This window comes from Equus asinus, unplaced genomic scaffold, assembly GCF_041296235.1.
Source record: "Equus asinus isolate D_3611 breed Donkey unplaced genomic scaffold, EquAss-T2T_v2 contig_307, whole genome shotgun sequence".
Lineage (NCBI taxonomy): Eukaryota > Metazoa > Chordata > Mammalia > Perissodactyla > Equidae > Equus > Equus asinus.
Window position 1 is genome coordinate 166,780 of NW_027224969.1, and position 18,013 is coordinate 184,792.

The window sequence follows — 18,013 nt, forward strand, 5'->3', positions numbered from 1 at the left end:
CCCAGGCCCCTGAGATGACCAGGGCCGGCCCAGAATCCAACCTCAAACTGCCGTTCTCCTGGGACCCTAACAGGGCTGTCCCCCATGAGTGTCCCACAGTCCCATTCCCAAAGGAATCTGGACTTCCGCTCCTCCCCACCAGCTGCATAGGAGGAGGGTAGGAGGGCACTCTTTGCATTTTCCTAGGAAGATTAGAGAAAACGTTGATGTCGTTGTCACTTCCCAATAGGCCCTGAGTATCTTTGAATTTCGCCTTTTTTGGAAAATGAAACCTCGATAACAAGGGTCTCCAAACTCCCTTTAATGTAAAAGAAATAACCATCAGCGTGTTTGAAAGTCAAAGGGATTCTCAGAACGTGTCACTGCCCTGTACACTGTTTCCAGACCTGGGAGGGGTGAGGTGGCCACATAACATTTCCCTCCAGGTCAGGGTCTGATAAAGCCTCAGGCAGTTACAGGGGATGTCCCTCAGCCCTCACTTTGGGCGGTTCTCAGTTCTGAGCCACAGGACCTAGAGAAGCCACTTGGCATGCCTAAGCCTCTGTTCTCCTCTCTAGAGAGGGGTGTCTGTTGAGGATTCACTGGGCTGGTGCTCTGCACAGACGGAGGTCTGTTGTCCCTCAGCGAGCAAATGGCCTTGAGGGAGATCAATGTGGAATCCTTCGCAGGACCAAAGTCAGATTGTGCTTTGAGAACCCAGAACTTTGCTGAGTTGGGACCCCTGTCTCTCCTGTCGCACACGTCTGGGAGGGGCTAGGAGTTCCTGGGTCAGCTGCAGACCCTGATAACGCTGGTGGTTGGCAGTGGTGACCCTGACTCTGTGTCCCTCCTCGTCCCACCCAGAGTGAAGATGAGTCCACTCTGTCTGTCACTGAGGCCTGCAGGATGCGTGCCCTCCGGGCAGGCATGATGCAGAGGCTCTCAGAGACTGTGCTGCCAGCCTTCCCCAGCAGAGTCCTCTGCAGTGTCATCACCTCCCTCTGCAGCTACTCAGGCTCCAGCACAGCCCACCAGGTGCTGGACCAGCTGTTTCCCAGGTGACTGCCCGCCTCCTCCTCAGCACAGTGGTGACTCTGCCCACTGCCAGCTGTGTGTCTTGCCTTGGGAATGTCACCGCATCTCTCTAAGCCTGAGTTGGCTCCTCTGAAACGTGGGGTGGGAGAGGATGAACTTGCTAGGCTTCTCCCAGGGATGAATGGGATCAGCCCTCCAGGTGCTGCCCTGGTGCCCGGCTCTGCAGAGAGGGTGGTGGGCCATGCTGTGGTTGCTGGTGGTGATTATTTCTCTGTCCCCCACGGAAAGTAGTCTTCCTCTCCCTTCACTGGCTTGTGGCTTTTTGAGTTTGGAAAAGCACCTGGAGAGCACCCTGTCAAGGAGTTTGAGATGCCATCCAGCTGGTCCTGGTGCTTGTCCTTGGTGTAGCCACTTAGGGATCTCTAGGGCCACAGAGGGGCCACAGGCCCACTCAGACACCCGGGGTGGTTCTGGTTGGAGGTCATTCAACAATGTCTATGAAGGACCTACTCTGAGCAGGACTTCTGGACACACTAAGTGTCACTCAGTGACTGAAGCAGACAGCCTCCCTGGCCCTCCCCTCTAATCTGAGAGTCAGACAGTCACACTTGACAGCATTCACAGGTCCCATCTACCCTCCATCCCGGGCGATGCCCTCATCCCCTTTGGGACACATGGAGGCAGCTTGGCCCATTGCGTGCGGGATGCTGGAGGACAGGACCACCTCCCAAAGTGAGTGGTCTTTGGGTCGAGAAGGAGGGCCTCCTGTCTCTAGCAAACAGGGTGTGGGGAGAGGATGGAGGCTGTGGCCGGGTCAGGCCTGGGAGAAACCTGCATCTCACCCATCTTGTGATTCCCATGGGAGGGCTGAGTTCTGGTGGCTTCCACTCCGGCAGGACTGGACTCAAAGAGAGCTGTGCATGGGTCCCAGGCCCCTTGAGAATTGGAAGGGAGGCTGGGCTGCGTTGTCCCCAAGAGACCCACTCCCAGAAGAGTCCCAGCCCCTCCTGCCTCCCTTTCTCCACATCCACACCTTGTGAGCACCACCGCCAGGTCCATAGTAGGAGGTGTGTGAGCAAGCTGCTCCCAAATCTGCTGGAGTCTTCATTCCAGTGGCCCACATTCATGCAGGGCTTGGGTGGGCTCTGTCCAGACCCTTGGGGAGGAGAGTATCGGTGGGAACAAGAGACTCTCACAGACTCTGTGTTCAGCCTGCTGGATGAGCAGGCCTGCCACAGCCAGGACAGCCAGCCAGGGCTCAGGGCTGGGATGGGGCCCTCCTCTGGAGGGGGAGGGTCTGGCAAAGGGGCGCAGATGCTAACAAGAGTGCCTTGGGAGGACGGTGTTTAAGGAAAGGCCAGGCCACTGACTCTCTGGCCCATCTGCCTCCACGCAGTGCTATCTATTTCCTGCTGGGAACTTGGCTGGGCCAAGGGCAGGATTGCAGGGAGCCCCTGCGGTTTCCCTCTTGGACCCTGCAGCTGGCCACTCTGCACATCAGCTTTGGTGGCTCCCACGTGGAGGGCCATGCCTACCTTCTGCCAGGCCACCTGGAGCATCTCAAGGCCATTGAGGCCGAACGGAAAGGTGAGGGGACTGGAGTCTGGGAAGACTGTCTGTGTTGAGGTTCATGGGCTAGCGTTCCCTTAGAGGCAGTGGAGCCCTTCCTATCTTTGGAAAGGCACAGAAACTGTCAGGTGTGTGGGTGCAACTTTCTCTTTATCCTGCTCCAGAGCCAGCTCCAAAGCTCCTGCCACTTCCAAAGCCAGAGCCAGTGCCAGCCCCCGGGCTGGAGCCAGCTGCACCTCCAGTCTCACCACGTGTGGTAGAGCTGGAGCCAGCAGCCCCTGAGTCGGCCACTCCAGGACCAGAGCAAGGGCCACCATTAGAGGCAGCCCCAGAGCCCAGCTGCCCCCGGGCCGTGACCACCGAGGACCAGCTGCGGGAGGAGAAGCTGAACATCTTGGACTTCCCTCCCCAGCTGGTGGCAGAGCAGCTGACGAGGATGGCTGCGGTGAGCAGAGGAGCTCACGGGGCGGGTGGCCCCTGCCTTCCCGGTGCCATGAGCCGCCCCACACCTGCCATTCCCTGCTCGGGATTCCGATGATCTGGGTCCAAATCCCTGCTCCCTCCCTTATCAACACTGTGACCTGGGCAGCTTTCTTTCTCCCCAAGCCTTCACTGTCCCCTAGAGAACAGAGGACAGTAGAGATGGACACTCAGAGCACCTGCTGTACAGGGTGGCTGTGCCGGTGAATGAGGTGGGAGAGAGTGGAAGGTGGGCAGAGTCTGGCCCTTTGGTGGGGGATGGGCACTCACTGAAGTGCTGCCAGGTCCTTGGGTGGATCCCCCATCTGTGCAGGTGGCCCGGACAGCCTCAGCACTTAGCAGGAAGGTGATGTGTATTGACTCCAGTGGAGACAGTCAAACAAAGCCGGGGGTTGTCCCTGCCTCAGGGGGAATGTGCATGGGAATGGGGAGTGGGACCTCAGGGGCACTGGGATGGGTGGATGATGGCCCTTCTGGTGGGCATGTGTGGGCTGCCTTCTGGAGCTTGGAGGAAGTGAGACGGGGCTGGGAGCAAATGTCCCCTCCCTTCCCCACAGTACTGTGTCCGGGGTCATCCTGGACTGGGTGCATTCAGTGGACACAGACAAAACCCAGGGACTCCCACAAGCCTCAGGCCACATGCTCTGCTTCCTGAGCTCCAGTTCTGATCTCAGCCTGCTGGGCCTATGGGGGAATGTGGACGCCGAGCTGGGGTGCGGCAGGACCGGGTGACACTCCGAATCTTCTGCAGGAGCTGTTCAAGACGTTGGTGCCCGCCCACTGCCTCGGCTCCATCTGGTCCGAGTGCGACAACAGGGAACGAGAGTACCTGGCACCCACTGTCCGTGACAGTGTGATGCACAACACCGTGGCCAATTGCATCCTCGTCACCTGCCTTGGGGACCCCAGCATGACAGCGCGGGACAGGGCCAGGGTGGTTGAGCTGTGGATCAGGGTGGCTGAGGTAAGCCTTGGCACGCTCTGTCTGGATGCGTGGGAATTGCCTCTTGTTTCTCAGCTCTCAGGATTGAAGTCTGGGGTCTTAGTCCCTGGACTGTCCCTTGACCCTCATGCCAGGGCCACGTTGACCTTGACTTGAGGTCCCAGTGGGGACAAGCTCACTTCCTCCCTTGTGTTGAGCTACAAATCCTTGTGCCTGGCAGTGTTACTCATCGGGTGGCAGGTGTGCCCTCCCTGGCTTCCCTGGGCATGTGTCTCCTCCAGGACAGGGGAAGTCTGTGAGGGGACAGAAACCAGAGGCAGCAGAGCTTCAGCTCCCCCTCACGGCTCCATCTCTTCGCTTCCCCAGGAGTGTCGAGGCCTCGGGAACTTCTGTTCCCTCCACACAATCCTTTCTGCCCTGCAGAGCCCTGCCATTGCCCGTCTCCAAGACACCTGGGGACAAGTTTCCAGGTGGGTAGTGGGTGGTCTGCTCTCCAGCCAAACACCATGAGGGTGAGGTGGCCCAGGCAGCCTGATTTGGGCCGGCATGTCCCCCAAAGTCAGGTGAGACCACCTGGGAGACAGCGAACGCCGGGCACAGGGACTGACCTGGGTGCTGGGTCTCTGAGTCTCTCAGCGCCCTTAAGCCAGCAGTTCCATCCCAGGGATTCATTTCCTTCCAGACCAGATCCTGGCTTGAGCCCAGGTGGAGATTCTCAGGTGTTTCCTTTGCAGCAACAGAAGCCTCTATGCAGCTGAAACCAACACTGTTCCAAAGAGATCTGTTTGGGACATCTGGGAATGGAGGCCCCAAGGGACAAGAGGAGAGGCCCCTCCGCAGTCCCATGGGGACCTTAGAGCTCAGAACACCCCAGTGAAATCCCTCATCCAGGCCCCAGGCAGTTTGGATCTGCTGGGTTCTCAAACAAATGGGATTTGCCTTCAAGCATCCCACAGTTTTTCTTGCTTGCTTGCTTTCTTTCTTTCCCCACCCCGCAGGGAGAGTTCTCGAACCTGGAAGAAGTGGGTCAGGAGAGAGAAACGCGTGAGCAGGGAGCTGCTAGTGCAGGTAACCTGGAGGCTGGAGATCTGGAAGGAGGCCAGAAGGAGAGGGGAGGGGAGCATCCTGAGGGGATCCTAGGAGGTGAGGCTATGGCAAGGCTTGGCCCAGGCTGGGTGTCAGACAGCCCTGTGAGGGTGGGGCAGGCCGGGGCCACTCGGCCAGGTCCCCCAAGACACCCTGCCCTCCCCCTCCCTGTCTGTTCAGCTGGGGTCTGGACGCACCCCTGGAGTCCAGAGGTCGGGGCCTTGGTCAGATTTGGAGCCAGGGCTGGGGTGAAGGCAGCGGGGACAGGGCCTGTAGCTGGCACGGGGAGCAGCCTCTCCCAGTGGGTCCTTGAGCCAGTCACTGCCCCTCTGGGGGCCTCCGTCTCCTCCTCTGGGAAGTGGAGGGAACTGATCAGTGGTGCAGACCTCCCAGCGAGGTGCTACCATCCAAGGGAGGACAGGAACGCAAGGAGATTTGTGCCGGCTCCTCCTCGAGAGGTGAGGGGAGAGCAGTGATGACACACAGATGACTCTGAGTGCTCAGGAGACTCCTGGAAGCAGGTGACATTCTCCTCACACTTTTCAGCTGAGGAAAGAGGGCCAGGGAGGCCTGGGCAGGCCCAAGGTCACACAGGGCTGAGTCCTGGAGCTGGGACTGGTCTAGAATCAGAGCACCCTGGAGGTGGGAGCAGCAGAGGCAGCAGGGGACTGGAGCCGATGGCCAGGGTCTGAGATCAGGGGCCTTGGGGGACATGCGGAGGGGAGTATGGGCGCACTGACCCTGTCCTCGGCCCCGACAGGAGGCGACCTCCGTGTTAAAGACTGCAGAGAGGGCCCGCCAAGGAGCCCAGGAGAGGCAGCGGCAGCAGGTGAGGGTGACTGTGGGGGAGGGGCCTAGGAGTCAGAGGAGAGGGGGCTCCCCCTCCCAGCTGGAGACCTCCCTCAGGAGAGGGGCCTTCCTCCTCAGGCGAATCTGCTGTGGCTGCCAAGCATGACGGGCCTGCAGTGGCAGTGAGCAGGAGGAGGCCTGGAAGGGCTGGCAGCAGGGCAGATTTGGGGTGGGGAAGGGCAGGGGCCACTGCCCCTGGGAGGGGCCAACAGCCAGCCCTGGGACTTGACTGATGGAGTTTGGTGTTCCTGGCGGGGAGCGGGGGAGGGAATTGTGTGTGTTGGGGTGTCCCGAGGATCCTAGGCTGCTCTGTGTGGGAGCGTGGGGTGGGCAGGAGGCTGGGCTGAGGGGTTTCAGGGGAAGGTTCATGGGGGCACCTGAGAGCGGGAGCTCATCACCATGCCCATCCCGATGGCGGCACAGGGTGTCGTCCCCTCCCTGGTGACGTTCTTCCATTCCCTGGAGCTGCTGGACGTTACGATGGAGGATTATGTGGAGGTGAGTGAGCCCGGAGGTGGGTCCGGGGGCTCAGGCTCCTGAGGGTGGGGAGGAGAGAGTCCTGTCCTGAGCCCTGAGCTCTCTGCGTTTGGCAAAGGTCCTCTCAGCAGGGCCTCCAGCCTCGTGTGGGAGTTGGGGTGTCAGGCCCATCTCCCCAGTGGGTGATGCAGGCTCTGCATAAGCCACCGTCCAGGTTCCCTGGGCTGCTGAGGCTCAGAGCTGCCTGACTGTGTGGCCGCAGGAGGTGGTGTCTGAGCTGGATTCAGCGTCTCCCTCTGGCCCTGCCAGTGAGGGAAGAGAAGTCGGGCCCCTCCCAGTCAGGAAGCACATCAGACGCTGAGCTGTCCCTTCCTGCCTGAGGCCTGAGTCTCCCCACGTGTCATCAGAGAGGGTTGGGTCACAAGGTCTGTTGCCTCAGTTGCTCTGCGCCCCCTGCTCTGGAGCCCAGAGACTGGCCCAGGTCCAAGTCCGGGCTCTGGATGGGCCTGCCCACTGGCAGTAGTGCAACATTGCAAGAGGTGTGGACGGGGGCTAGTGCTGGCCCCAGGGGGCTGTTTCTGATGGACTGCGGCTGTCTGCTTTCCAGGGCAATGTGCTCAACTGTCGGAAATGGAATGAGGTAAGCGGCTGCGGCCTCCCGGTGGGGAGGGTGGGGGTTGGAAATCAGAGACCCCCCCCGCAGTGGGCAGGACCCCCTCTGGCCCAATCCCCAGGGTGGAACATTTATTTGCCCACTTCGATATACAGAGCTAGGGATCCTATGGCATTGGCGGGTGGGGGAAGGGCTGGCATCAAAGACTCCTTCCTGGAGGAGGAGCTATTTTGGGCCAAGTGTGAGAGCAGGCAAGCTCTGACTGGAATCGCAGGGAGGGAGGGCTCCCAAGTGGGCAAAGGCCCCAGACTGGCCCCTTGCCCCCTTCCTCACCCCCTCCACGAGCCCTGCAGGGTCCCCCACTCAGGCCCTGTGGGCATCCTGTGCTTGCTCTGTCCTAGCAATTCAAACTGATGGACGAGATCGAGCTGCTCCAGGAGGCTGCAAATCTGTACACCGTGCAGCCCGACGAGCACTTTGGGGCCTGGTTCCAGGCCGTGGAGCCCCTGAGCAAGGAGGAGAGGTGAGTCGGGTCAGGAGTTGGGGGAGGGCAGGGCAGCCTCTCTCTGCTGACCAGCTCCAGAGCCCATGGCCGTTGCTCCATGGTCAGCCCCTGATCTGACTGCATGGCGACCCCTGGGGCCCTTCGACCCCAGCTGCTGGCAGGCTCCAGGACGCACATGTGATGTGTGGCTCCTGAGAGCTCCCAGCTCCGCTCTGTCCCGTAGCTACAGCCTGTCCTGCCAGCTGGAGCCCCGATACCACTGGGTCAGAAAGATTCGACTCTTCTTCAAAGGCAAGAAGAACCGCTCAGTCCAGAGTGAGTGTCCAGACCGGCAGTGGCTGAAACCATGGGCTCAGGAAACATTCAGGCTGAGCGTGGGCCTGGGGAGGCAGACAGCTGGCCCTGGGTTCCAGCTCCACTGCTGAGCAGTCCCGTCCTGGGCGATTGCACTCACGTTTCTGGGACTGGTTTCCTCCTCTGTGAAGTGGGTGACGCTAAATATCAGCCCCTGTGTCAGGGACAGATGGGGTGCTGTTGGCTGACTGAGCACTGAGCACAGGGCTGGAGCACAGAGCGCAGTGGGGGCCGGGATGCGGTGTGCACTGTGGTTCCAGGGCAGGCCGCTCAGGAAATGCCTCTCTTTCTCCAGACACCAGACCCCCAACCAAGGGCCCAGTGGTGGTGGTCGATGACCCTCCTGAGACCAGCTGAGCTACAGCGGGGACACAGCGTTGATACTCAGGGTGCACAGGGCCACCTCCCCTGATTCTGATGAGGAGAACTTTGTGATCCATTTCTTGGGGTCCCCTGTTGGCCACGAGGGAAGGCACCAACCCCTCTTCCCCCTCCCCCCTTTTGCCCAGCACCTATTTCCCTATTTGGCGGGGCCATATTTTGTTGTCAATGGTAAATGCTCCGTTTGAGTATTATATTAAATTGTTGCTTCTTTCTAATCCTGGGAGTGGAGGTGTGAGTCTTTCGCTCGCAGCGCTCATGGAAACCAGATCCAGAAACTCACATTCCTCCTCGAATTTAGAAATCTCCCAGAGTGAGCGGCTCAGTTTATGTGGAGAAGGGAGAAGTGCCAGTCCCCTCCCTGGCTACTGAAGGACGTGCCCAAGTGCCCCTCCCGCCGAGAACAGGATCATTGCAGTGTGGTTCACCCTGTCCAGGAGCAGAGAGGGCCCCTCCGACCTCTTGGGACTAAGCGGTTGGAGGCGTTTTCTCAGGCAGAGCCACAACCACTAAGCTGGGCGTGTCTGTCAAACTAGCACGTGCCTGTCCCTAGCACACGTCCTGCCCAGGACAGTGGCTGCCTTTCGACACTCTGCCGGAAGAGGGAACATTTTCCCGGTTTCTCTTGCACACAGATTAGGACCTTGTTTTCTGATTCAGTCTCCGCAATGGCTTCAGCTCTAAGTGGGGAAAATACCGTCAAAAGCTCAAAACGTGCACATAGGGAGGACGAGGCCAGAGGAAGGTCCTGTGGACATGGACCATGGGCAGGCAGGACTCTTCCTTCTCGGGCCCACTAGGGGCTCCCTGTTCACCTCTGACCTAGACTGGATCCCCCTGGGCTTCTGGTCCCTGACTCCGAATACCATTTCCTGCTTGTTGCCTATCCAAGGGGAAAGCTGTGGGATGCAGCTTTTAGGGCCTCAGCCAGGTCTCCCTCCAGAAACCTAGTGCTCCCAACAATCTGTTCCAGAAAATATAACCAGAGACAACACTTTCCAACTCATCTTATGAGCCCAGCAGTACCCTAAAAGCAAAACTAGAGTTTAAAAGTAGGGAAAACTTGAGAACAGCAAGTCTCAGAAATGAGCAATTACTGTCTTCTACAAATATTAGAAAACTGAAGCCAACAATGTAAAACAATCATACACCAGGACAAAGAGGAAATTTATTCAGGTATGCAAGGTTGTATCAGCATTCCAAAATCAAATCAATGTGCATCAATTCTGTGTTTGTGAGGCTGTATTCCTTTGAAGTCTTTGGAACTGTTGCTGTCTTTCAGACAAGTCTGAGTTTACATCAAAGGTCATCAACTAAAAACAACTACAGTATAAATCTTTTAACAAATGAATTTGAGAGTCATACCCACAAACAGAATATTCTTTATAAAGAGCATTCAAACTAGATCTATTTTTTCTTTTTTAAGATAATGACTAGCTGGCATTATTGTTCAATCAGAAAAATACAACTCTGGGCAAAACTACTATTCCAATTCAAATAGACTTTGCTACTGTTAAAATTCCTATAGTATTTGGTGTTTGTTTTCAATAATCAGATATTATCTTGAATTTATATTCTTTTCAAGTGCCTAGATCTTGTTTCCACAATAAAATGGCATTCCACGGTTCAGAGTATGCTTTATATTATTCTCTTTCCCTTAGCACCAAACACATTGGTTTTTCTCACCTATAGAACAGTTGCCAACAACTTACCCAGAATCTGTTTTCCACAACATGGCACAAACTATCTTGTCAGCTTTCTCTTGAGTTCTCTGGACCCTGCATTTCAGTCAATTAAACTGTTACATGTTCTCCCACGCATTATTTGTTTTCTTTTATTTGCTCAGAATACCTTCCCACCGCATCTCTTCTTTGTAAATGATATCTGTCTATCGCTTGAGGGTCACTCCAAGGAAAGCTTCCTGCAGGTGTACCACCAAACTGGCAGTCGTCTTCCCCTTTGGAATTCTTATATCATTTTGTCACTTGCTCTGTCTTCCTTCTCCCTCTGCTTGTCCCTTCTTGGTCTTCTTTACAGGCTTCTTTTCCTCTGTCCATTCCTCAATGCGCACTGAAATGTTAGACTTCCTCGGCATTCTGCCCTATGCCGTCTTCTCTTCTTGCTCTCCATACATTTCTTAAGCAATGTATTTCACTCCTGTGGCTCTAATGGTGACCAGTATGCTAATGAGCCTGGCCTAGAGAAGCTCTCTTGAGATTCTGACTAGCATATTTAACTATTCATTGGATATCTCTACCTGATTGTCTTTACAAGTATCTTAAGCTCAACATACGCACAACTGAATTCAAGACCTTTCCCCACCAAACCTATTCCTTCTTCAGAGAATTTCCTGTCTTAGAGATTGGAGCCACCATCTACCTAGTTGCTCAAACTAGAAACCGAGGAGTCATTCCTTCTATGGACTACCCCTCCTTGCTGACATCCACTGAGTTACTCGATCATGTTAAATCAGGCTCCTAAATATTTAAAAACTTTGTCCATCTCTCTCCATATAAATTGCCGTTATTTCAGTCCAGGCCATAAGCACCTTTCCCCCAAAACACCATAAGGGCCTCCAGTCTTGGTCCTCCCCAGTGGAATTTCCACAATCCAGAGTAATCTTCTAAAATGTAGGGCAATTATGAGAACTTCCTGCTTAATATTCATCAATGGCTTCCCATAGAAGAAAAATGTCCAAATTCCTTAAACATAGCTTACAGAGCCCTCTGTAATAAGGGCTAACCTTGTCCCTGCCTATCTCTTCATTCTTCACTTGACATTCTAAACTTCAGGCATATGAAATTTCAGTTCTTCAAACTTGCCATGCATCACATCTCTGAGACTTTACATTCTGTATGCTGCCTTCTAACCCCACACCCCTGCTTTTTGCTCAGCAAACTCTATGTCAGTGTAAGAAGTCCTTCTTGTGGAAGCTCTCTTCACTTTGCATTCTTTTTTTTTTTTTTTTTTGGGGGGGTGAGGAAGATTGGCCCTGAGCCAATATCTGTTGCCAATCTTCCTCTTTTTGCTTGAAGAAGATTGCCACTGAGCTAACATCTGTGCCAGTCTTCCTGTATTTTGTATCTGGGATGCTGCCACACCATGGTTTGATGAGCAGTGTATAGGTCCATGCCTGGGATCCGAACTTGTGAACCCCAGGCCACCGAAGGGGAGTGTGCAAACTTAAGCATTATGCCACCTGGCCGGCCCCCAGGATGCATCCTTATCATAGCATCTACCCCTTCTCACAGCATCCACCTTACTACTGTAATTGCTTGTTTAACTATTATCATTCTTTTATTTGACAAATATTCACTGAGAGTCCGCTATGTCACTGGTACTGCATTCTCCTCTGCATATAGAATTTAGTCAATTCAGGGTATTGTGTAAGCACATAAGGTATGTGGGAGACGGTCCAAGAAATGTCTCTTAATGACTTGCATTTCCATCTATTTCCCTACCAGTTTAAATTTCATAATCATTTCCGAGTTCTTTGAATTACCTAACACAGTGGATGGTAGATAAATATCTAATCTCATTAACTGTTGGATTTTAAACATATACAAACAATTTTTGCATTGTAAGAGGACTGCACCCAGCCATTACTTTCTACCTAGCAGAGTTTTTCTTTGATATCACTTTGGATATAATGGAGTGTAAACACTTAGGCAAACTTCTGCAGTGAAAAACGTGAGCCTCAGTATCAGAACAGTGTAATAATGCTGCCGCTTACTAGGCTGTGCCCATGGCCAAGAGCCTTAACCCCTCTGAGCCTCAGTTTCCTCATCTGAAAAAGTTAGTTACAAAGTCAAATGAGATATGAGAAAATAAAAGCATAGCACAAAATGTAAAGGGCTATCCAAATGCCATTATTACGATTGTTATTAGAGTGAACACAGATCAGGCCTCCCTGTCACTGGTCATCCCAGCTCTACAGGCAACGAGATTTCCAAATCTCATCCTTCACCTTCCCTTTATCATTTAAGAGGTAGGCTTCTGTACTTTAATAAACACATATTGATGGAAATGGTTAAAAAAAAAACACCCCACAACACCAGGAAAACCAAGCCAAAAAATTTAACAAGTAAATATTAAAGGGACAAGAGAGACAGAAGCACCAGCCTATGAAGTCTAGAATTTGGATATATGGACCAAAAAAAATCAGGCCACAATTACTTTTTTATTTTTATATTAACTAGAAGGGTAAGTGGCACAAAAGAGTAATGATCTGAATCACTTCTCAGTAAAATGGTAACCCACTGAGCTGCAAAGTCAGGAGATTGGGTTCAAGAACTAGTTTAGCTACGAACCTAACCAGTAATCCCCAGGCAGTCTACCCACCCCACACTCTGGTCTTTCAGCTCCTGATCTCCTTGGCTCCTATCATCTTTTTTTCCACCCTATCTCAGCCACACACTCAGAAGGCCACAAATATCAAATGGCCACTCCATCGAGCCCAGCGATGCTACCATGCTCCTCTAGTATTACTATATACTGAATGTTTGTGTCTTCTCAAAATCCTTAGGCTGAAATCCTAACCCCCAACGTGATGGTGTTAGAAGGTGGGGCCTTTGGGAGGTGATTATGTGATGAGGGCAGAGCCCTCACGAATGGGATTAAGGCTCTTATTAAAAGAGACCCTGAGAGCTCCCTTGCCCCTTTTGGCCATCCATGGACCAGGAATTGGGCCCTCAGCAGACAGCAAATAGGCTGGCACCTTGATCTTGGACTTCCTAGCCTTTAGAACTGTGAGAAATAAATTTCTGTTGTTTAGGGGCCAGCCCCAGGGTTGAGTGGTTCGGTTCGTGTGCTCCACTTCAGTGGCCTGGGGTTTGCCAGTTTGGATCCGGGGTGTGGACCTATGATCAGGCCGTGCTGTGGCAGCATCCCACATAGAAGAACTAGAATGACCTACGACTAGCATATACAACTATGTCCTGGGGCTGTGGGGAGGAAAAAAGATAAAAGGAGGAAGACTGGCAACAGATGTTAGCTCAGGACCAATCTTCCTCACCAAAAAAGTATACTTAGAGAAAAAAAAATTCTTAAATTTCTGTTGTTTTATAAGCCTATGGTATTTTTATAACAGCGTCCCAGACTAAGACAAGTATGATTGCCTTCTGTCCTCCCAATGATTATTTTCTACTTTCCCTTTGCCCCTTAAACTGCCTACCCAAACATCCCTAGTCTCCTCTTACTGATCATGCTCATAATTCATTGAGAAAAAGTGAATCAATATCAGGCAGAAACTCTCTCACCTTCTAATCACTGAATCTACCCATCCACCTGCATCTCTACTTATACTCATTACCTTTCTTCCTATTACTGTAAATTTTATGTTCATATTTCTAAGCCAATACTTCATACAAGTTCTTTGGATCCTATTCCTTCTTGTTTCCTCAAAGACTTTACTCCTCTAATATACACATTCTCTGTTATACTATAATTTTTCCCCCTCTCTACTGGATCGTTCCCATCAGCCTTTTTATCCCCATCTTTAAGACCCTAATTTGACCCCACATATTCCTCTGTTACCTCCGTTTCTCAACTCTTCATAGTAAAGTATCTTGAGAAGTCTGTGCTATGTCCATTTCTTCACGTCACGTTTCGTCTTCATTGTGCTTGTCAGAGCACATCACCATATGTTGCCAAAATCCAATGGTCAGATCTCTTTATTTACGTGACTCTTCAGCATGTTTCAATACCATTGGCCATGCTTTGTTGTCTTGGCTTTTAAGTCATCATACTCTTCAGGTTTTCTTCACCAGATACTCCTTCTCCATCTCCTTTGGTTGCTTCTTTTCCTCGGCGTTACCTCTGATCATTGGAATACTCTACAAACACACTTTCTCTAGGTAGTTTTTCCTACATGCTGATGACTCTCAACTTTTATCTTTCGTCCCTTACACAGAACTCGACTCCCAAATTACTTTAGATTTCTAATAAGCACATCAAACTTAAGGTGAGCAAAACAAGAATATACCCCCCCACACACACACACACACACACTATTTCTTCCCTAGTCTTTTCCATTTGGTAAAGGGCACAACCATCCACTCAAGCTCAAGATGAAAATCAGGAGCTCCCCTTTTTTTTCTCACCTCTATATTTAAAACATCATCAAGTCTGTAGGCTCTGCCTCCAAATCTATCTCACAGCCATCTACTTCCTACCACTTTAGCCCAAGCTACTGTCCTTCCTTCCCTCCTGGATTACTGCAAGTGTCTTCTGCTACTAATCTGCTCCCCATCCCTATGACCCATTCACATGACAGGTGGAACAAACCTTTTCATAAAGTAATCAGATTACTCCCTTCCGAAACACTCTGTACTAGTTTCTCATCACACTTTACATACATTCCAAATGTATACCATGGGTATATTGCCATGGCTGATTCAGAGCACTACCTGATTTCGCCCCTCCCTATCTCTTCATGCTTATCCTGTACCGCTGTCTCTACATTCCAGCTACAGCGGTCTTTATGATGTTCCTTGAAAGAGTCAAGCTCTTTCATACCTTACGGCTTTTGCAATTGAAGTTCCCTTTACCTGAAATCCTCTGGCCCCAAATATTTCTGTGGCTGGCTTTTTTTAAAGATTTTTTAATTTTTTCCTTTTTCTCCCCAAAGCCCCCCGGTACATAGTTGTGTATTCTTCGTTGTGGGTTCTTCTAGTTGTGGCATGTGGGACGCTGCCTCAGCGTGGTCTGATGAGCAGTGCCATGTCCACGCCCAGGATTCGAACTAACGAAACACTGGGCCGCCTGCTGCGGAGTGCGCGAACTTAACCACTCGGCCACGGGGCCAGCCCCTGTGGCTGGCTTTTTTATATCACTGAGGCCAGCACAAATGTCAGCTCCTCAGAGAGGCCTTCCCTAACCAATCAATCTAAAGTAACCCCTCCCCTAGTCTTTCTCACTTCACACGGTTTTACTTCTTCACTGCACTCACCATTATCAACACTTCCTTGTTCATATATTACCTGTTTATTTTCTATCTTTGTTCACCAGAATTTAACCTCCATGAGAACAGGAATCTTACCAGTCTTCCTTACCGTTGTATTCACAACGCTTGGCAAAGCAGTAGATTCCTTAAAAAGATGTGACATATGCCCATCTCTGAGCAAGTCACTCAACTTCTCTGACTCATATTTGTGGGGCTACTATTGCTAGACTTAGCTCTGGGTGTCGGGATTACAAAGGTGAATAAGGCATGGCTCCTTGAGAATCTTATCCATTTATCTCTTCAACAAATATATACTGAATGCATATTTTACTATGTTCCAGGTCCTGTTCAATGTCATTATGTAGTTCCCTCTTCAGTAAAATGGAGTTTTGTTAACTAACTCTATCTCACAGAGTGTATAAACAGGATGAGTATGAAAATTATGCACAAAAAGAGGACTGCTATCAAAATGTTACCTTATATATTACTATCCCTGCACCTGCCTCTTTCTTTTTGTCTGGTAATGGGCAGGAGCTTATGACAAGAGAGAATCAACTGACAGAAACACAAGTATAAATTCTGGTACTCATAGAAAGTAACAAATATGAATAGCATTTCATAGGTTTTCATAATGTGCCAAACGACTAAGACGTTTGGCGCATTAATGTTTTAGATGTGATAGTAATCTGTTAATTTTCTGCATTTGTATTGCACAAATAACAGTTCTATTTACCTCCCTGCGAAAAACCAGGGAGTAGGGTGTGGCCTCCCTCAGTGCCACCGGGCCAATCGCCCTCTCCATCACTGCGTCTGATCTGTCACAGACTACAGGGCACACTTGGAGGGCGTCAGGGGCCTGGCGTGGGCCTGCAGAGCTCTTGGGCGGCCTCCTAAATGATGCGCCTGACACACGGTGCATGTGCAACAGCTGTCCCATCCTCTAAACGCACTGAGCTACAGCGCGGTCCACTGTGAGAAAGCCAACACCGGGAGCGGGGCAGGGTGAAGGAGCACGGAGGAGCGCTCTCCCTGCATCAGCAGCCAATCCTGGGCCACGTCTCCAGTCACAGGCGCGCGTGAAGGCTCCTGTGCAGGTATTCACTATTTGTACAACAGGCTGCGCTGAATAAAATGGATTGTGCGGTCTGGACTGACAGACCCGCTTTTTTCTTACTTGTGAGTACCTGTAAGACGAGAGAGAGGAGGCAGCGAACAGGAGCAGCGATGCGAGGGACGCGAGGGCGTGAAGGACCGAGTCGGGGGAGAGGAGGGGTCCGCGGCTGTGCCCCGCGTCGTGGGGAGAAGACGGGCGCTCCCTCGAATGGAGGGGGAGCGGCGTTCCCGCGGCCGCCGGAAGGGACCAGCGCGGGGGACGAGGCGCTGGTGCCCCGGGGCCTGGAAAGGGGCAGTGTCGAGAAAAATGGACCCTACCTACAATTCCTTTAGCATCCCCCGCCGCCCCAGGAGCGGCCCTGGCACCCAGCAACCGCCGCGGAGACCGCGCGCCGCTCTGGCAGAAGCCGCCAGGAGCGGACCTCTGCGAGGGTCACGGGGCCAGGCTGAAGGCCGCGGGCGCGGCGGGGGCGGCGGGGCGGGGCGGGGCGGGTGGCGGCGGCGGGGCGGGGGCGGGGCCTGAGCGGGCGGGCCGGCCGGCGGGGCAGGGGGCGGGGGTCGGGGGTCGGGGGTCGGGGGCGGGGCCTGAGGGTGCAGGCCAGTGGGGGCGGGGCGGGGCTGGCGGCGGCGGCGCCTTCCAGTGGCTTGGCGGCCGCCTCGGCTTGCGGAGGCCTGGGTTCCAGGATCACCTGGGACCGCCTGATGTGTTTTCAGTCTTTTCTGACTATTGACCTACTGGGTTATACAAGTCCAGGGACAGAGTTGACGTCACAGAGCCCGTTAGCCAAAAAACAGCGCCAGGGGCTGCACGTGCCAGAAGTAATTTATCAAAACTCAGATCGTATTTCCCCTTAAATCAGCTTAAGTATAGTGCAATCGTAAAAGGGCATAGTCTGTGGGGTCATGACCGTCAGGGTTCAAAGTTCAGCGCTGCCACTTTTTAGCTATGGGACCACCGGCAATTACATGATCTCTTTGAGCTTCGGTTTTCTCACTGTAAAGGATGTGGTGGTGAGAATAAATGAATTGATACCTGGCAAGTGTCTGGAATAGGGCTTGGTACAAAGTAAACACAATATCCTGTTATCAGTATAGAACCTTTGGCTTTTCCCCCTCACAAAATAACCTTCATAGGAAACAAATGAAAGCAGAACTGCTCTGGTTGAAGGTGGGCCCAGAAGCCTTGATTTCTCAATCCCAAAGGTTGTCTATAAGGTTCCTCTAATGGAATCTCCAAGCTTCCTAAAATATAGACAAAAACAACTATTATGGGAGAATATCCAAACTTCTTAGAAGGACAAACTGCTCTTTTGTATCTAATTTTTCTTGTGATAATCCGAACTTTTCCTCCTGCAGACAGTACTCCTTTTTGCCTCTGTGTTTTTTCTAGTTTGTCTATCGGCAGTGTTCTCTTTCTCCTTTTCCTATTTATCACTTAAGATCTGATTCAGATTACAACTCTTTCTTGGGTGACAATGAGAAATTCTCTTTTCATTGTAACCCCCTCCCACCTTCAGCATGGTGTAGACATCTCAGCAAAGATGGAAAGTTATTTTCCTCCTTGTTTTAGAAGAGTAGACAAAGTCTTTTGTGCTTATAGGGTTAAACGCTTTGTTCTCATGGTAGGGAAAGGGAAAGCAGGTAGATCCCCAAGGATACTGGGAGGAAGGACCTTTGAGAGAAGTC